Below are 22,039 nucleotides of genomic sequence, written 5' to 3' on the forward strand. Positions count from 1 at the left end.
ATAGTCCAGCCATTAATGGTTGTACCTAAGAGGAGAGATCTCCTAGTAAACCCAGTTTCAGGGAGCAACCATCCATTTTCTGACCGGATTAATTTGTTGGTTTGCAGACTCTGAGGAGGCCATTTCAAGACATTAGACTATCCGAACGAACTGTGGATGTCATCACAAAGGCATGGAGGGACAGTACCAAAAAACAGTACGCCACTCATATTAAGAAGTGGGAAGCTTTCTGCCATGCAAACGATATTACATACAACACAGTTCGGATAACGGATGTCTTGGAGTTCCTATCAGCCCTGTACTATGACAATAAATTAAATTATAGCGCAATCAACAGTGCCAGAAGTGCACTATCCTCCTATCTGACACTGGAGGCAGGGCACAGGCCGATAGGAACGCACCCCTTCGTAATAAAAATTATTGAAGGGAATTTACAATTCGATGCCCCAAGGCCTAGGTACACGGACACATGGGATGTGAGCATGGTACTGACCTTACTTCGTCAGTGGGGACAGGCAATGGCCTTATCTTTGTCAAAACTAACATTGAAAGTGGTTATGCTGATGGCGCTAATAACAGCCCAAAGAGTCCAGACACTACAAAAACTACGACTGGACTACATGACCAGCAACACGAATAACATAACATTCGTTGTTAAGGACCTGATCAAACAGAGCAGGCCAGGAATGCCAGGGATGAAGATCCAGTTCCTGGCATATCCAGAGGACCAACGATTGTGTGTGGTAACACATTTACACCACTACCTGAGAGTCACGGAGAACCTCAGAGGCTCAGAACAATCGGTCCTCATCAGCCACAAGAAACCACACCGAAAGGTGTCAACACAAACTATCTCCAGATGGTTAAAAGAGGTAATGGTGGTAGCGGGAATAAATACACATATCTTTAAATCTCACTCCACCAGGGCTGCATCTACGTCGGCAGCAAGAACGATGGACATGCCCCTTGATGACATCCTAGCGGCTGCAGGATGGGTGAACGAAAGAACGTTCCAGCGGTTTTATAACAAACCCATTATCGGACCAGGGGTATTTGCTTGTGCCATCTTAAGTTCTGTTACCTAGTTTTCCCAAGGGTTCGGAGGGGAAGCTAATAAAACATTTATTTTTCTTTATTTTAAAGCATCAGTGTCTTTATTAACTACGTTATGTCTGAATGCTTTAATAATACTCTCATCCATGGTCAATCGATTCAGTGTGTGACGCCTGGATTCGTAACCGGCGTAAAATCACAGAGCTTTGAAATCTTCACGTAGTCACTCACGTGACTCCGAAGTAAAATAGTAAGATTAAACGAGAACTTACCAGTTTGAAGTTTGATCTTGATTTTATGAGGAGTTACGATGAGCGATTACGTGCCCACCCTCATATTATCAAGGTCATATGGAAGTTCTAGTTTTTCACAATCTTACTATTCTCAGGTCTTCTTTTTTATCTGTGATTTAACACCGCTGCTTTGAAGATTGACGCGCACGCAGACGGACGGCCCTTCTTCACGTAATCGCTCATCGTAACTCCTCATAAAATCAAGATCAAACTTCAAACTGGTAAGTTCTCGTTTAATCTTACTATAAGAATGGCAATGAACATTAATTAACAATAGAATACAGTACCAACTAAAGTCCCGTGCATTTGGATGCTGAACTAAGATTAAGTTAACAGTGCAGTGCCCTCCATCATCGGGTCTTTGTAGTTGGATGATTGGAATATGTCTTGATCGGAGAGTAAATTCATGCAATTTGGGCTTCCTTGAGGTGTAATTGTTCTATAATTCTGTAAATCTATGGCTCTTAGGGCTAAAGGAATCAAGTAATATGGGGAAAAAAGCAGGAACAGGGTACTGATTTTAGATGATTAGCCATGATAATTTTGAATGGTGGTGCTGGCTCGAAGGGCCGAATAGCCTACTCCTGCACCTATTTTCTATGTTCTATGTTCTATGTTCTAACTGGCTCAGCTCCATAAATATGGCAGTATTGTGGTAATATTGCAGGAAGAGTAATTTGAAGGCTCATTAATGATCTGTAGACATGTTCAAATCCCATCCCAACACCAAATGAAATCTAACTTCCCTAAACCGTATGGTGTTGAAGGAGATGCAACGTATCTATGTTGGCCCCAAAAAAATCAAATTAAATAAACATAAATCCAGAACAACAAAAAAATTAGTGTCGTGATTCGGGGATTTTAGTTACCAGAATGCATCAAATCACTAGTCTTTTTTTTAAGAGACACAGCACGGAAAAGATTTTGAAAGAATTTTTAAAAGAGAAACTGCCTGGGAGATGGTGACCTGGTGTTTGTCCATGGAGCCATGGTCAAACAGTAGATATTTAGTGCAGTTTAGAGTTACAGCGTAGAAACTGCACCTTCGGCCCACCAGGTCCGCACTGACCAGCGATCACCACGTACACAAGCACTATCCTTCACACTAGGGGCAGTTTACATTTTTTGCCAAAGCCAATTAACCTATAAACCTGTAGGTCTTTGGAGTGTGGGAGGAAACCAGAGCTCCCAGAGAAAACCCCCGTGGTCACGGGAAGAATGTACAAACTCCATACAGACAGCACCCGCAGTCAGGATCGAACCTGTATCTCTGGCGCTGTAAGGCAGCAACTCTACCGCTGCACCATTATGCCACCCACTGTGCTGTCGTGTCGATCCTTTAGGACGACTGATCTGCCATCATGCCCAGTCTATGTCAGTTCTGGATCCACAACAAAGTCAGATTGCCTCGAAAATAGTGAAACACACAGTTTAAGGGTAATTAGAGATACCAACTAAATGCTGGCTTCATCCACAACATGTCCAACCAGTGAGTAAAACCAGATGTTAAAGCCATTTGCAGATTTCGCTTAACATGTTTTGATCCAAGTTGTAACACTGCAACAGCACGGAGGGCAATATACCTGCATTATTATATATTAATTAGTCCAAGTTCCAAAACAAATGTTATTTCTAATGACAATTTTTCATTGATTAGATTTCATCTAAATCAGACTAACAACTATCATTTTTCTACATACGGTCAGAACTAATAAAATCACCAGCAATATACTTAATGGATGGAGAAATACAGGGGGAACTACGGAATTGTGCCTCTTATCTACAAATTGAAGTAACCATGTTCTCAAAGGAAAAGCCAGAGTTAAACTTATGTTCTGATATTTGATCATCTGTTGGAATTAAATGGTATGTCCAGGTGTCAGTGATTCCCCTAATATGTTTGGTTCTTAAATATCTATATACAATCTTTTAAGCATCTGTCATAAAAAAAATTCAGTCTGCCTTAATCTGATCATTTGCCTTACACCCACAACTGACCTAGAATAACCCAACCGTGTTTGAGTACATGTTATCTGAAGAGGAAGAGAGTATTTGCAGAAGTAATAGTGGGGCAATTTCGCATATGAACTTGGTTAGCAAATGTTGGGTTACATAGAAGGTTTTCCCAAATTATATCCTTGCGGGTGGATTAACTATTTCTGAGCCCATTGGGATAGAAGAATGCACATTCCTTCTGCGGCCATGCATCTCTCATTCCAATGGTTGATGAATCAGGCAAGTCTCCATCTGTAATAACAAGGAACTGCAGATGTTGGTTTATACCAAAGATAGACACAAAACGCTGGAGTAACTCAGCGGAGTCAGGCCAGCATCTCTGGAGAAAACGGATAGGTGGCTTTTTGGATCGGGGTTCCTTTTTCAGTGGAAAAATGGATAGGTGACATTTCAGGTTGGGATTCTTTTTCCGAAGAAGGTTCCCGACCCAAAATGTCACCTATTCATTTTCTGCAGAGATGCAGCCAGACCTGCCGAGTTACTCCAGCATTTTGTGTCTATTTTAAGTCTCCGTTTATGTCCATTTGATGGACCAGTTAGATTCTACACCACTGTGCAAAATGAGAGAAAAATATGCTCCGATTAGTACTGGGCCTAAATTGAGATGCAGTGATGAACTACATGAATGGATTATTTTACTAAGCAATAGAAAGTAATGAATGGACTAGCGTCCATCTTCCTCGTTGAAAGGATATTGAAAAAGTATTTTCCAGCTAATTAATTACGTAAGAACCACAATCACTGTTGGCAATTCCAGCTCCAAACTGACAATAAAATACCAGGAGCATCAATTCCTGGCCAGATGATCTACAAAAATGGCTTCTGTTCAAGAATACATTTTGGCCAACACCAGAAACCCATACACTTCAAAGCCATGTTATTGGATTCTTCTGTCCACCCACGATAGCAGATGGGGCCTCAAACAGAACAGTTCTCGCTCACTACTGTACTGAAATGTCACTCCATGTTATGTGCTTTATTCTCAAGAGGAGTTTGAAACCATGACTTTGTGACTCGGAAGTAACAGTACATTCACCCAGCCAAGGCAGACACCTCTCCTTGCAGCCAAAGACGATATGCAAAGGTCACAAATCATTACAGGATTGTTGGTTCCACCGGCTTTGAACTTTTCACTCATATTCAGTCCAATCCCAAGACGTTCACCTTGATTAATGTGCAAGAGGTAGTTCTTTCAAATGCAGTCGACACCTCTGGAAGGGCTGTCAAAGTGGGTAGAGGAGGAAGATACTGTGCAACTTATGATAGACAGAAAATGCCGGAGTAACTCAGTGGGACAGGCAGCATCTCTGGAGAGAAGGAATGGGTGACGTTTCAGGTTGAGACCCTTTGACACGTCCCGAAAGGTCACACATTCCTTCCCGCCAGAGATGCTGCCTGTCCCACTGAGTTACTCCAGCATTTTGTGTCTATCTTCGGTGAAAACCAGTATCTGCAGTTCCATCCTACAATATGCAACTAATGGTTCTCTTCGGGCAGAGATATGGAACCATTCAAAACAACAACCTGGAAATCTCTCTCATCCCATGCTCAACTCTCTATGGCAACATTTAACCTTGACTTGATTCATGGCTATGGCAACAGGAACAAGATGGACGCCGCATGGCCTGCAGGAAGGTATCATTCACAGATACCTTACTTTTGTTTACTTTAGAGATGCAGCGCAGAAACAGGCCCTTTGGCTCAACAAATACATGCCGACCAGTGATCACCCCATACAATAGATCGATCCTACAAACCAGGGACAATTTACAGAAGCCAGTTCACCTACAAAACTGTACATCTTTGGAGTGTGGGAGGAAACCGGAACGTCCGGAGAAAGCCCACGTGGTCACAGGGAGAACATACAAACTCTGTACAGACAGTACCCAAGGTCAGGATCAAACCTGGGTGTCTGGGCTGCAAGGCAGCAATTCTACGGCTGCGCCACCGTGCCGCCTCTAATGATGGTCCTCTTATGTCAACCATGATGTGGGGACAATGGAAATGAAAATCATTGCAAATGCGTTCTTAATGGTGAGTGTGGGCCTGGTGGGCTGGAGTGCTCGATTCCCTGCTCTACGACCCAATGGCCTTATGCAGCTCTCAATGCTGCCTCTTTGAATATTAGACATATTAACTAAAAATTAATAGGCAACTGAAGAAGATTTTCTTGAAGTCTTTATTAAATAGTTATCATTACTATCACATTGTTGCAGTAATTATTATAAAAATAAAGACATACAGCAAATTATTCAATTGGGATGCACATCTTAATAAATAAACAAAACTAGTTCTGCAGTTCAACAAAAGTTAGCTGGAACCAGGTGCATCGAAGGCCACAAAGCTTTACCATTCTGAAAAGATTTTGAAATTCTTTGGTGTATAACTATTTTATATATTTGACTGATTACACCAAGATTTTTAAGATGGAATAACATATGCATTTAAAAAATCTGTATGCCCAATCCTTAACTTTAATTAAAAGTATATTGTGAGCAATTTATCTTCTCCAGTTTTAAAATCGTTCAATGAAACGCCCTCCAATAGAATACTAATTCAGTTTTACTAAATAATTATACATACAGTGAGAACCTTTAGAACCGTTTTACCCCAGGATGGAAATATCAAATAAAGGAGGGCATAGCTTTAAGGTGAGAGAGACAAAGTTTCAAGGAGATGTGCGTGGCAAACCTTTTACACAGAGGGTGGTGAGTGCTTGGAATGCGCACCTGGGTGTGTTGGCGAAGGCAGATACAATAGTGACATTTAAAGGGCTTGTGGCGCAGGTGGCGCGCCAGGATTCTGTGCGGCACGAAACCGCGCGCAATTCCACACTCCTCCACGCCTCTGCATGCGCCCGTCCCGCGCTACCAACACACTACCCGTGCATCACAACGCGACGACCACATTTTTGGAGGTTGCTTAAATGGCGCGCAAATGACGGCCAAGTGGGAACAGGCCCTTAAGAGGCTTTTGGATAAACACATCAACATGTAGGGAATGGATGGATAAGGATTATGTGTAGGCATGTGATGCCTGTAAGGAGTTTCACCACGTGAGATTTCTAGGTTGCTCCAGTTTCCGCTCACACTCTAAAGACGTGCAGGTTTGTAAATTGTCCCTAGGTAGACACAAAAAGCTGGAGTGACTCAGCGGGACAGGCAGCATCTCTGGGTGTCCCCCCAAGAAATGGGTGACGTTTCGGGTCGAGACCCTTCTTCAGACTGTCTCTTGTAAATTGTCCCTAGTGTGTAGGATAGTGTTAGTGAATGGGGTGATGGCTGGTCAGCGCGGACTCAGTGAGTCTGTTTCCGTGCTGTATTTCTAAGTCCTAAAGGATGGTGGACACTTGGACCGAAGACGCGGTAGACTCGGTGGACCTAAGAGCCTGTTTTAATGCCAATTGACTAAAATGGGGAACTGGCTACAATTAAATTTTACACATAAAATGAACATAATTGATGCATTCAGGAAAGGTTATGATAACAAAGTAGAAAAAAATACATAAATACATATCCCCTTCATTAGTTGGGTTACTTTTGAAAGAAAAATCTCACTAGAACCTAAATGCACAAAATCTTTAAAAAATAATGACAAAAATCATTTTTGTTCAAAATTCAATGTACTTGCTATGCCCATAAATAGATCTAATTCATTTCAAAAAGCAAATCACATCAGATTTAAGTTTCATTGACACAAATGTGTAATTTCCTTGCAGAATTTCTGCTTGGTGACCTTAACATTGGAGAAAAATTAATTTATTTTTTAATTGTTGAAATCCTATAAAATTTTGAACTCCGTTCAAGGAAACCTTTGCTGAGATCGTTCTACTTTGAGCAGGTTTTGTTCATCTGACATGTTCCCAGTAAGTTTGTTGCATTGGAAACGGTGTCCATTGCAGAGTTAAGCTCGGGCATTTTATAAAGCTGAGCAGATGGAGGTCAAAATGAGGAGGTGTTGAAATGATTTTTTTGACGTTGTTGTGGTGTTCGTTTTGGATATTCTGGAGTGCAGATCGAGTTTCAGCTTTCATTATTAAGCGGTCGCTGCCCACTGTGCCACGATTGACGGCCAAGACCTCTATCATTGAGGAGCAGCAATCTTATGAAGGCCTTTGCAGGGGTGGTCTTGCATGTGAAATAACTAGTGCAAAAAAAAACATCAAATTGTAAGTCAGTCTATTATGTCATTGTAAGATTAGAGAGTCAAGAGACAGTCAAGAGTGTTTAATTGTCATATATACGTTCATAAGTGATGGGAGCAGAATTAGGCCATTCGGCCCATCAAGTCTACTCCGCCATTCATCATGGCTGATCTATCTTTCCCACTTAACACATTCTCCTGCCTTCTTCCCCTAACCCCTGACACCCCTACTAATCAAGAATCTATCTCTGCCTTAGAAATATCCTTTGATTTATACTGTCAATGGAACAATGAAATTCTTACTTGCAGCAGCTCAACAAGCTCGTAAGCTCAATACCCATAGATAACATAATGAACAAAATAAAATCAATAAATTAAAAGCCCAACAGCACAAAAAATACCAATGTAAAAAGCCCCAAGACACAGCATGGAAGCAGGACCTTCAGCCCAACTTGCCCATGACAACTAAGATGCCCCATCTACTCTAGTCTCACCTACCTGCATTTGACCCACATCCCTGTAAACCTTTCCTATCTACAGTATGTACCTGCCCAAATGTCTTTTAAATGACCTTGTGTAACCAAGATAGTTCATAGTTTTCTTTGTGTCTTGCAGTGTTCAAGAGCCTGATGGTACTTGGTAAGGAGGTGTTCTGGAACGTGGAGATCACTTTAACTAATAACTTGTAGAACAAAGGGTTTTCTCGGCCTACCTGGGCAAGGCCCCTAAACTTATAATGTTTAAGTTTAATAAATAAAATGTTAGTTAGCCTCAGAATGAAAGGGCGCTCTTTTAGAAAGGAGATGAGGAGGAACTTCTTTAGTCAGAGGCTTATTAATCTGTGGAACTCATTGCCACAGAGGGCTGTGGAGACCAAGTCAGTGGATATTTTAAGGCAGAGATAGACAAATTCTTGATTAGAACGGGTGTCAATGGTAATGGGGAGAAGGCAGGAAAATGGGATTAGGAGGCAGAGATTCGCCGTGATTGAATTGCGGAGTTGACTCGATCGGTTGAATGGCCTAATTCTATTCCTATAACTTGTGAACCTGTGAAATAACAGATCAAGAGATGCAGTTTAGCCATCAACTTGGTCTGAACGATTCAACGCTGGAATTACTGCTTAAATTAGACAGCACACCAAAACGCCACTACTTTCTGAGAAGGCTTAGGAAGTTTGCCATGTTCCCTGCAACTCTCACCAACTTCTACAGATGCACCATAGGAAGCATTTTATCAGGATGCATCACAGCTTGGTTTGGGAACAGCTCCATCCAAGACCGCAGGAAATTGTAACAAATTGTGGACGCAACCCAGACCATCACGCAAACTAATCTCCCTTCTATTGACTACATTTATACCTCACTCTGCCTCGGCAAGACCAGCAGCATAATCAAGAATGAGTCGCATCCTGGACACTCCCTCTTCTCCCCCCTCCCATCAGGCAAAAGGTGTGAAAACGCACACCACCAGATTCGGGAGGCAGTTTCTCCCCAGCTGTTATCAGGCAACTGAATCATCCTACCCCCTCCCATGTATTGTCTTTCTGCTGACTGGTTAGTACGTGACAAAAAGCTTTTCACTGTACCTCGGTACACCTGACAATAAACTAAATTGAACCGAAATGAACTAAATTAATAATCCAATCCTGGAGTTTTCTTCGATATTGCACTTTTATGAACCTATTTGGCAATGAAGACTCTGCAGTTCACCATCTGTCTTTTATTGATTTCTAATGAAACTGGCATGATAAATTTGGATAAGTACGCTGTCAGTTGAAAGAAAGATGCTTACCAAAACTTTCTTAAACACAGTCCTTCCAGAGTACTATGTGCAATGAGATATTTCACAGTGGGTCAGCCACGCTGGAGTTCTTTGGGCTGTTTTGAAGCAATCCCACATGCTGGTCCTAATTTTAAAATAGACCGTTCAACTAAACCGCTCGCGAAATAAATCAGAGGCCTGGATCTTCTGTGTAGACTGCGTAGCCATCAAACTGGCCATATAGCTTGACAGCAGATCCTAAATGTGCTGCATATGAAGCCTCTGATCGATCCTTAGTGAATGGGCAGTTGAGGTGGCAAAGTATGGAAGATGGGGGGTTTGATGGAGGGAGGAACGTGAGGGAGGTGGGTGGTCATTTTGGGTAGTTGTGGTTAGGGGGAGAGGAAGGAGCGAGAAACTGGGAGGGTTGGGAGAGGGTGAGGCATGAGAGAGGTCATGCAGTCATGGTGTGATACAGCGTGGAAAAAGGCCCTTCAGCCCAACTTGCCCACACAGGCCAACATGTCCCAGCTACACTAGTCCCACCTGCCTGCCTTTGGTCCATATCCCTCCAAACCTGTCCTATTCATGTACCTGTCTAACGGTTTCTTAAAGATAGACACAAAATGCGGGAGTAACTCAGTGGGACAGGCAGCATCTCTGGAGAGAAGGAAACATAGAAACATAGAAAATAGGGGCAGGAGTAGGCCATTCAGCCCTTCGGGCCAGCACCGACATTCAATATGATCACGGCTGATCATCCTAAATGAGTACTCCGTTCCTGCTTTCTCCCCATATCCCTTGATTCCGTTATCAATTTACCCAGGAATGGGTGTGACGTTTCGGGTCGAGTCCCTTCTTCAGACTGAAAGTTATGGGAAAGGGAAACGTGAGATATAGACGATGATGTGGAGAGATATAGAACAATGAATGAAAGATATGCAAAACAGTAGCAGTGATAAAGGAAACTTTAGCTGTTTGTTGGGTGAAAACGAGAAGCTGGTGTGACTTGGATGGGGCTGGAATGGAGAGAGAGGGAATGCTGGGGTTACTTGAAGTTAGAGAAATCAATATTCATACCACTGGACTATAAGCTGCCCAAGTCTTCAACTTTGTAATAATCCCTGCCGCAACCATCTCCTCTGGCAGCTCTGGCCGTACACCCACCACCTTTTGTGTGAAAAAGTTACCCCTCAGATTCCTATTAAATCATTTCCCCTTCACCTTAAACCTATGGTCTCTGGCACTCAATTCACCTACTCTGGACAAGAAACTCTTTGCATCTACCTAATCTATTCCTGCCATGATTTTATACACGTCTATAAGATCACCCCTCATCTTCCTGCGCTCCGAGAAATAAAATCTCAGCCTCCTCAACCTCTCCCTAGTAGTGGTTCTTAACCTGGGGGTCATTTGGGGCTTTGCCGGGGGTCATGAAGGGGACATGTCAATTTGTTGAGCCCATGTTTAGGAACCTAACAAAGGTACATACCACATACAGTATTTTGTGCGCGTATGCGCGTAATGGTGCCAAAAACGTTAAGAATCACTGCGAGACCTGACAACATCCTCGCAGGTGGGTGAGAGTGGGGATTGGAGAGAAATTTAGCTTAGTTTAGAGATACAGCGTGTAAACAGCTTTGCACTAAATATTGTGCTCTTTGTGCACTGTGTTTAACCGGCTTAATTGTACTCATGTATAGTCTTCTTTGACTGGATAGCTCGTTCATAAATACACAAGTCACAGGAGTAGAATTAGACCATTCTGCCCATCGAGTCTACTCCGCCATTCAATCATGGCTGATCTCTGCCACCTCATCCCATTTTCCGGCCTTCTCCCCATAACCTTTGACACCCGTTCTAATCAAGAATTTGTCTATCTCTGCCTTAAAAATATCCACTGACTTGGCCACTACAGCCATCTGTGGCAATGAGTTCCACAGATTAACTACCCTCTGAAGTTCCACCTCACCTCCTTTCTAAAAGAGCGCCCTTTAATTCTGAGGCTATGGCCTCTGGTCCTAGACTCTCCCACCAGTGTAAACATCCTTTCCACATCCATAGCAAGCAAACAAAAGCTTTTCACTGCACCTCGGTACACGTGACAATAATAAACTGAACCTTACATCAAAGACGTCCTGGTTTATAGGTTTTGTGTAGGAAAGAATTGCAGATGTTGGTTAAATCAAAGGTAGAAACAAAAATGCTGGAGTAACAGGCAGAGAGAAGGAATGGGTGACGTTTCGGGTCGAGACCCTTTTTCAGACTTGGGTGATGTTTCAAGTCGAGACCCTTCTTCAGATTTATAGGTTTATTCAGGTTTATAGGTTAATTGGTGTCTGTAAATTGTAAAAATGATCCCTAATGTGCCGGACAGAGCGAGTGTACATGGTGATTGCTGGTCGGTGCAGACTTGGTGGGCCGAAGGGCCTGTTTCTACGATGTACCTCTAAAGTCTAAAGTCCCCCCTCACATCAATAATGATCATTGAGAAAATGCTTGTTGAACTAGGATAGCCCATATCCTAACCATCCTGAAAGTCACTTCTCAACATCTTACACATTTAACAGCATTAACTACTTTATTTTCTTAACTCAGTAAGGGGAAGGCCAAAACTTTTAATTTCGTATCCCCTTAACAACAGATGCAGAATTCACAACCAGCTGCATAAACTACTGTGGTTTCAGATGTTGTTTAACATTTAATTGATGGCATGTTTGAATCAAATTCTCCAGGTAAGATTACTTGCTCGTTACTTCAGTGATGTACAGATTACATTGGAATCAATTCACGAGGCGTGGGATGGGACTGCGCAGGGGAGCAGCAGAATGTCCTAAGAAATTAATACCTGGCATTCATAAGTGATAGGAGCAGAATTAGGACATTTGGCTCATCAAGTCTACTCTGCCATTCAATCATGGCTGATCTATCTCTCCCTCCTAACCCCATTCTCCTGCCTTCACCCCATAACCCCTGACACCCATACTAGTCATGAATCTATCTATCTCTGCCTTAAAAAATATTCCATTGACTTGGCCTCTTCTGTGGCAAGGAACTCCAATAGTTCACCACCCTCTGACTGAAGAAATTCCTCCTCATCTCCTTCCTAAAGGAACATCCTTTGATTTTGAGGCTATGACCTCTTGTCCTGCCCTCTCCCACCGGTGGAAACATCCTCTCCACATCCACTCTATCCGGGCCTTTCACGATTCGGCATTCAAAACATCCCGAAAAAGTTTTGCCTCAATAGAGAAAAAAAACCTGGACGTCGAACCAATAACTGGGCAGTTTTTAAAGAACTGGAATGTGCATCTAATCATGTCAGCAGTAACTGATTTCAGCACAAATTGGTTCACAATTTTCTAAATTTACTAAATTGTGCACAATAGATTTTCTTTTCTCTTGAAAAACAAAGCTGCCGTCCTTTCCCAGTGGAGATATCCCTGCGAGGCCCATTCTCAGGATCTCCTGCCCTTTCACCTTTCCGGGTCAAAGCCAATCAAGATATTTAGACCTAAACCCATTGCTTGTCAGAACAATCAGTCTGTTTCAGTTTACACTACTGTGTTAGATAATGTAACCTAACTAAATATTCTGCCTGTGGAAAATCCACTGGGTGGAAGTGTGCACCTCAAACTATTCTTCACTTTTAATCTTCTAATTACTCTGCATGCCTTCCGTGGTATTTAAACAAAACCAGCGATTATAGGCAAATGCACACGTCCACTTTCCTACCCCCAAGACAACTTGCAAACCAGCTCTCTTTTTTTTAAATAAATCTGTCTTCATTTCTTTGCAGTTGTTTCCATCAAGAAAACTCTTACAAGGCCTTCCGTCTGAACATTTCCGAGGCTCAAAATTAGAATAAAAGGAGTCTGCTCTTCAAGGTCCTTCCAGGGCTGTCAACATTGGGTGAGAGTTGAGAGTGAGAAATCTGGACCCACCCTATGACAATGTCTACCACAAGCTACCAACGAGTCGACGTCAAGCTACGACAAGCTACGTCGACCGGCGACACAATTCCTCGCGAATTGGGACGTCCACCCACGACACCCTACAACAATCTACAACCACACAGGCGACAACCTACGACAACCAAAGTCAATGTACGTCCACCTGCGACAAGATAAGACAAGCTACGACCCTGTCGGCGACAACTGAAGAAGTCAAATTCTGTGATCAGTGTGAGAGCGTGAGAATTGCGTGAAATGCGTGAGTCTCACGCTCGGTGCGTGAGAGTTGGGTGGCATGGTGGAGCAGTGGTAGAGTTTCTGCCTAACAGCACCAGAGACCCGGATTCGATCCTGACTACGGGCACAGCCTATATGGAGTTTGTACGTTCTCCCCGTGACCTGCGTGGGTTTTCTCCAGGAGCTCCGGCTTCCTCCCACACTCCAAAGATGTCCAGGTTTGCACGTTAATCGGCTTGGTAAAATTGTAAATTGTCCCTTGTGTGCATAGGATAGCGTTAGTGCGCGGGGATCGCTGGCCGGCAGCGACTCAGTGGCCCGTCCAAAGGTCTTTTAAATGTTGTTATAGTACCTGGCTCAACTACCTCCTCTGGCAGCTCATCCCATATACTCTGTGTGAAAAAGGTTGACCCTCAGATTCCTATTAAAGTTTTCCCCATAAACCTTAAAACCTATGTCCTCTGGTTCTTGATTCTTACTCTAGGTATTAAAAACCTTTTCACCCTATCGACTCCCCTCATGATATTATACATCTCTATAAGATCATCCCATTTTGTACTGGGAGCAAAATCTGCAGCTTCAGAATAGACACAGTAAGTAGCTGAGATACCAGTCTTCCAATAAAGGTCTTTCAAAACTTTTGTGTACAGAATTTCTGCTCTAACACTTTGAGCCTCAAGTGATGAGGACTTTACATTCACTTGTTTGGTCAAGGCGACATATCTTTAGTTTAGTTTAGTTTAGGGATACAGTGCTGAAGCAGGCCCTTCGGCCCACCGAGTCTGCACCGACCAGCGATCTCTGCACACTAGCACTATCCAACACACACTAGGGACAATTTTACATTTTTACCAAGACAATTAACCGACAAACCTGTACTCCCTTGCAGTGTGGGAGGGAACCAAAGATCTCGGAGAAAAGCCATGCAGGTCACGAGGAGAACGTACAAACTCAGTACAGACAAGCACCCATAGTCAGGATCAAACCCGGCGCTGTAAGACAGCAACTCTACTGCTGAGCCACCGTGCTGCCCTCAACTTCCTATGTTCTAGGAATGAGTGGCAACTTTTTTCTCCTTGATCACCTAAAATGTTCTGGGATATTGCACATGAGAAGATGCACTGGTCCACAGGGAAGGGGATGCTAAAGCTAAACCCACTGAGATTACCTGTCATAGACTTCTATTTGCTTTGTTTGTCTTCTTTCCCCCAAGTGACTCATCTGTCTGATCTATCCAGGTCCTCTCAAGCACACCATTCTCTCCAACCACCCTCTCCACCACTGTGATAAAGCCCCATTCCTCTTCTCCATGTCCTCCTTCTGCTCCTCCCTCCACCAGGTTTTCTAGTATCCACTCAAATTCCTCATCGACCTACCATCTACCACTCTGGTTCTATATTTCACTCCTATCCTTCCTTACTTATCAGATCCCACCATCTGTAGTCCTTTGTCTTCTCCACTTCTCACCTAAGCCGTTGTGACAAAATTTTCAAGAAGGAACTGCAGATGCTGGAAAATCGAAGGTAGACAAAAGTGCTGGAGAAACTCAGCGGGTGAGGCAGCATCTATGAAGCAAAGGAAATAGGCAACATTTCGGCAACGTCTGAGGAAGGGTTTTGGCCCGAAACGTTGCCTATTTCCTTCGCTCCATCGATGCTGCCTCACTCGCTGAGTTTCTCCAGCACTTTTGTCTAAGCCGTTGTGACTATCACTGCCCTTCTCACCCCCACCTCATTCGTCTGCCAAAATCCCCGCCCCCCCCCCCTAAATTTGGATCCATCTACCATTCTACATTTTTATCTGCGTTTTCACACCTAACCCCTCCTTATCTCTACCCCTCCCCCCCCCTCCCCTGACTCTCAGTCTGAAGAAAGGTCTTGACCTGCAAACATCACCGTTTCATCCTCTCCAGAGACGCTGCCTGTCCCGCTGAGTTACTCCAGCATTTTGTGTCTATCTTTGGTGCAAACCAGCATCTGCAGTTCCTTCCTACACATCTTGCCCACCCCTTCCCCTCGCCCCTTTCGACCAGCTATCTCCCCTCTACTTCTGACTTGTTTAAATCATCTGCCCAAAAATGTAATCTGTCCATTTCCCTCCGCAGATTGTCCGACCCCATTGAGCTCTTCCAACAATTTGTTTTTTTGCTCGTTTTTGTATTATGGCTGAAACTCAACCTGCAAGCACTCTTAAACACTTCACTGGGACATTTCCCAAATGAGCTATCATGAAAGTCCACACGAGGCCTCCAATTGAGTTCCAGTTGACGCCAAACTGAGTTCATGTTTTATTTTCTCGTGGATAAGTGCCCACAAACAGCAAAACAGAAATCTCCGAGCTAATTTCAATGAGACTTCTTGCAGTTTCACAGAGGGAATTGTTATGACATTAGCCGGGCCTTGGTTTTGTCCTCCAGAAATAATGACAATGTTCCCAACCATTGCATCATCCACCATCTCAAGTACAACTTATAATAGAGAATCAAAAAAATAAATCCCTATGAGCTTGATCAAAGTGTACTGCCATCCTGGATGTGACCCAGCTGGCTGCTTTTGCATCAGCGATGTAGCCCCTGTATTACATTTTTTCATACCAGATTTTTTTGGCTTCGATAGAGGCAAGTCCAAACTGTGTCGGTGCACTTAAACTGTGTTTGCGAGCCAACAGAATTCTGATGGCTAGGAGGGTTCAGGAGGGACAAATCAATTTCAATTTCAGCCCATGTTTTCTGCCGCTGAACAATCTGTGAATCAGCTCATTGCAATCGAACCTCGAGGCTCACGGAGATAGGAGTCCGAGGTTGTGCAATGGAGAAAGTAAGTTGGCCGAGAACATTATTTGCACCATGTTCCTTTCGTGAGGCTTGGATATTGTTTGCGTTTACTTTGTCCGGCACTTGGGAAATATATCCTCCTGAAGGCGTGACTGGCAGGGGGTCACAGGGTCGAAATGTGGGACCTTTAACCCATGCAGGATATGAGCCAGGGCCGGGCGTGCTGAGTGCTTGCTGGTTATTTGGCATGAATATCCTGTCAGCAGCATGGGGTAACATATCCCGAGAAGAAGCTTCGCTTTCTGCAGTTTTTATATTTACAACAATACCACCCCCTCTGCCTACACAGCACACTAACTGAACATGTAGGGTTTTACCAAAGCATGCATCTGGTATGGGGATTTAAATTTGGTTAAGAGTGTGTTCTCTTGTCATTTGCAAATATATATAAATATTTATAAACTTAGCAAAATTTCAGCAAACATCTGTTGCAAATGCTTTGGCAAGAAGAATATAAATGCTAAGCTAAAAAGGCTGTCCTGTGACCAATTAATTTAGTTTAGTTTAGAGATACTGCGCGGAAACAGGCCCTTCGGGCCACCGAGTCCGTGCCGACCAGCGGTAGACTAACACTATCCTACACACACTAGAGACGATTTACAATTTTACCTGAGCCAATTAACCTACAAACCCGTAAGTCTTTGGAGTGTGGGAGGAAACCGGAGCACCCCGGAGAAAACCCACGCGGTCATGGAGAGAACGTACATGCACCGTGCAGACAAGTAGCCGTGGTCAGGATCGAACCCGGATCTCTGGCGCTGTAAGGCAGCAACTCTACTGCTGCGCCAACATGCCACCCTAATTCATCTGAGCCGTTTCTACATCACATACAAAACAAGGTCCTGAAATGCATACGTCAACAGAGCCGTGCATGGCTCCAAACGCACTCAGTTAAACTGCTGATAACAGGGAATAGAAACATCAGGGGGAATCTAATGGACACACAATAATATAGGCAACATGAGTCGATGAAGGGAAAATGTCAGCGCGTTCCCCTAATGTGACAATGATGTAAATCATATCCAAGAAAGTTAACAACATGATAACCGCGACTCGGTGCTGGAATAACAACCAGTGAGTTTACTTTTCACTAGTGCATGAGCAAATAAGGAACTGATCTCCCCGACGGCTTTGTAAAACTCACGCCACCGCACACCTGCAGAATGAGTTGAAAACTGGTAAGCTGTAAAAACACACTACGCATCAACATCTATCTGGACCTAATCTGCAACATATCAAGCTGGACCACACCAAAAGCTGAGCAGACGTTCGTCTTGTGGGTGGGTGGGTGTGGGGGGGGGGGGGGGGGGGGGGGGGTAGTGTTGAGCCAGTAGAGAGGAGTAGCGGGTGGTGCTGGATGCCAAAACAGATGGAGTTTACTGATCCCACAGGGGAAACAAAAAGGTCCGAGAAATATTCTCAACAATCAAATGGAAGCCATACGATACAAAGTCACAGGCTGCCGCAACAAGTCGTAGACACCTTTGGCCGAGGAGGTGGGGAAACCGCTTGGTATGAGAGGTGCGAGGCTTGAATTCAATGCAGTTCATTGATCCATATTCATCATGCTGGATATTTGCGCTAAAGACCAGCATGTGTCAGAGGCAATCTCATATTCTGCACACGTCATGGGTTCAGCACGGGTCTATGTGTACTCATGTCCATCACGTGCCCTCATATCATAGAAACATAGAAGGTAGGTGCAGGAGTTGGCCATTCGACCCGTCCAGCCAGCACCGCCATTCAATACAATCATGGCTGATCATCCCGAATCAGTACCCTGTTCCTGCTTTTTCCCCATATCCCTTGATTCCGTTAGCCCTAACAGCTATATCTAACTCTTGAAATACATCCAGTGAATTGGCCTCCACTGCCTTCTGTGGCAGAGAATTCCACAGATTCACAACTCTCTGGGTGAAAAAGTTTTTCCTCATCTCACTCCTAAATGGCACTACCCCTTATTCCTAAACTGTACACCACGCAATGTCATATCACTACTTTTATGACCTCATATCTACTCATATCTCATAACCTCATATTCACCACATGACATATTACTATTTTTATTACCTCAAATCTACAAGGGGTACACTTTAATTTAGTTCAGTTTAGAGATACAGCACGGAAACAGACCCTTCGACACACCAAGTCCACGCCGACCAGCGTTCCCCTCACACCAGCACTATCCTACACACACTAAGGACAATTTACAAATTAACCAAGCCAATTAACCTACAAACCTGTACGTCTTTGGAGGGTGGGAGGAAACCGAAGATTTCGGAGAAAACCCACCAGGACACGGGGAGAACATACAAAGTCCCTAAAGACAAGCACCTATAGTTAGGATCGAACCCAAGTCTCTGGCTCTATGAGACAGAAACTCTACCGCTGCACCTACCATGTTGATATGTGACCTCATATCCACCACATGACCCCATATCCATCATGTGACCCCCATATCCACCAGGTGAGCTCATATCCCGACTATCACGAGCTCATATCCACAATGGATCACTTGACCTCATATCCACCACACAACTTGACTGGCGATGGAAAGAGAACCGCAACAAAAGAATCTTCCAGAAAACAATCCATTCGAGCCAATTAACATGTGGTTATGGAATATATGGAGTATTGAATCATGATAGGTGGATTAGTCATTAACTTACCGTGAATGAGAACGTTTGCAGCATCATAAACCAGAAAATTATCTGAAGCCACCTGTGCAATTATGATTGTAAATTTTTACTGAGTAAGCTGTGGTTTCAATTCCAAAAACACTCAAGTAGTGTATCCTTGAAGGAATTGAATGCAGTTCAATGCTCAGCACCTGCCAAAAATATAGTTATATTTATAGGTTGTTTTCCTTTGAGAAAAGTCTCCGGTTTCCCATCATGGTCATCACAGTGTTTTGTCTGTTAGTCCGAAGTTTTATTTCACTTGGGCAGCTTACAACCCAGCGGTATGAATATTGATTTCTCTAACTTCAAGCAAACCTCCTTCTCTGCCCCACCTCCACCCTCATTCTCCGACTAGTTTCACTGTCTTCCTGACTAAATATTACTGCTTGTACGCCTTACCCTCAGCCAACAATGAACCATTCTACATTTCCTTATGATAGACACAAAATGCCAGGGTAACTCAGCGGGACAGGCAGTATCTCTGGAGAGAAGGAATGGGTGACCATTCGTTCTATCCATAGATGCTGCCTCACCCGCTGAGTTACTCCAGCATTTTGTGTCTACCTGTCTAAATGTTTCTTAATCATTGTGACACTACCTGCCTCAACCACCTGAACCACCACAGTACCTGCCTCAACCGGCAGCTCGTTCCATGCACCCACCGTGTGTGAAAAAGTTACCGTTGGGGTTCCTATCAAATCTTTCCCCCTTCACCTTAAACCTATGTCCTCTAGGTTCTCAGTTCCCCTACTCTGGGGCAAGAGACTCAGAGATGTGAGTCCTCTACACAACAACATCATCATCATGGTTGAAAACATCAACGGGCACGGTGCCTTACAATGCTATGTACGACAGTGATTCAACTTCTACTGAAGTGTGGATGGCCGTTGGCTCGCTAGGAACTCATCCGCCCTTTGACAGGTCTTGTTTTTGTTCCTGCTGGGGGTCCACAGCCCCCTCCTCACCTGGCAAAGCAGGTGGGTGAGACGGTTTAGACGCCGACTATCTGACCATGGAGCAGGTAGCACGGGATTACATGGTACCCGTGGTGGGGGGAACTCCCCCCCCCAACCTGACCGTAAAGAGAAGAACACTGGGGGGGGGGTGGGGCGATGGACAGTCATGGTCCACAACTGCATTGAAGACTCCAACACCTCATGGATTAAAAAGGCTACCGGAGCGGAGGAAGGAGGTAATTCCACGGAGAGGAGTGGCCCTACCATCGATAGCCCCTGATTGCTGCCCCTTTAACTAATTTGTGATGCTCCGTTTCGTTGCCAAGCAGGGTAGTTTTGAAGAAAACTGCCCATGATGGTTGACTGAATCTGCTGTGTAGTGCGGCCAAATTCTTCCCGAGATTCGAGATAGTGTTCAGTGCCGAAAGTGCTGAACCAAATAGTTTCCACTCTGCCTCGCTGTTTAACAATGCATTACCTGCTGAGGTCAGTGCAGCACAGCCAAGGCCTTTCTGTGGCCTGAGACGCCAGCACAAAAGCAATATGGGGAGTAATTCACACAAGCAAGTACAAACTGCTCCTTTTAATCTTCCCTCCCTCCCTCTGTGCCCTATTATTTGGGTCTTTTGTGCGTCGGAGGAGAAGTCCCACCGTGTGTGTGTGCTGCTCAAGAGCTTCCTTAATCCTGTGCTACATGACTAAACCTGCCTGAATGGCAACACTGCAAGGTGAAAGTCAAAGGTGTCACCGGATTAACAGGCCTCCTCGCGTGAAAGGCCACCTACAAATCAAAATAACACACACACACACACACAATCTCTTTCACACTCCCACAATCACTCTCACTCACATACTCACAAACACAGTCACTCTCACACACACACAATCACTCTCATACTCACACCCACACACACAATCTCTAACACACACATAATCACTCACACACACTCACACACACACAATCACTCTCACACAATCTCTCTCACACACACAATCTCTCTCTCACTCACACACTCGCAAACACACACACAATTGCTCTCACATACACGCTCATACACACAATCTCTCTCACACACAATCTCTCTCTCACTCACACACACAATCTCTCACTCGCACACTCGCGTACACATACACACACACCCAGTCTCTCACACACACACAGAAAATCTCTCTCACTCGCACACACACAATCCCTCTCACACACCCACACCCACAATCTCTCTCTCTCACTCACTCACACAAGGAGATTCCCTATGATAACATAAAGATGATAAATTGATACAATCATTGCTTCAGAGAATTTCAGTCTTTGTAAAAGTAGACACTTCAGTATATTCCGAGCTATTTATTTGTCCCAAACATAAATGTATCTGTGTGCACTTGACCAAAGGTTACAAGTACTAAACTAATTATCTATTGTCACTGAGAATCCGCCAAAAATTAGTTGCTTAGGAACTCCCTCACTGCAATAAACAAAAATCCTTGTTTAAAATTTCCAAACCTAATCAGGTCATCCTGCCAATTTAATAAACTGTGGCAGGAAAAGTATTCATGATAGACACGAAATGCTGGAGTAACTCAGTGGGACAGGCAGCATCTCTGGAGAGAAGGAATGGTTGACGTTTCAGGTCTCTGTCTCGACCCAAAACATCACCCATTCCTTCTCTCCAGAGATGCTGCCTGTCCCACTGAGTTACTCCAGCATTTTGTGTCTTTCTTCGATTTAAACCAGTTCTTTCCTGCACACAAAGTATTCATGAACCCACTTCAGCAGTGGTGTGGAAGTGTGGTTAACCTTTATACAGTGGCTTGCAAAAGTATTCATACCCCTTGAACTTTTCCACATTTTGTCACGTTACAACCACAAACGTAAACGTATTTTATTGGGATTTTATGTGATAGACCAACACAAAGTGGCGCATAATTGTGAAGTGGAAGGAAAATGATACATGGTTTTCAAATTTTTTTACAAATAGAAAACTGAAAAGTGTGGCGTGCAAAAGTATTCAGCCCCCTTTACTCTGATACCCCTAAATCAAATCCAGTGCAACCAATTGCCTTCAGAAGTCACCTAATTAGTAAATAGAGTCCACTTGTGTGTAATCTAATC

At 43.9% G+C, this 22,039-nt stretch overlaps 1 long non-coding RNA gene across 1 annotated transcript in view; it reads right to left on the reverse strand.

Moving 5' to 3' along the window:
* Window positions 1-6,962: 6,962 nt before the first annotated feature.
* LOC116987953 overlaps window positions 6,963-22,039 on the reverse strand; it is a 226,033-nt gene continuing 210,956 nt past the window's right edge. Inside the window, exon 3 of the long non-coding RNA XR_004415833.1 lies at window positions 6,963-7,505. This is a non-coding gene — a long non-coding RNA (uncharacterized LOC116987953). The remainder of the gene's footprint in view (window positions 7,506-22,039) is intronic.

The sequence above is a fragment of the Amblyraja radiata genome, chromosome 26, assembly GCF_010909765.2.
Source record: "Amblyraja radiata isolate CabotCenter1 chromosome 26, sAmbRad1.1.pri, whole genome shotgun sequence".
NCBI classification, from domain to species: domain Eukaryota; kingdom Metazoa; phylum Chordata; class Chondrichthyes; order Rajiformes; family Rajidae; genus Amblyraja; species Amblyraja radiata.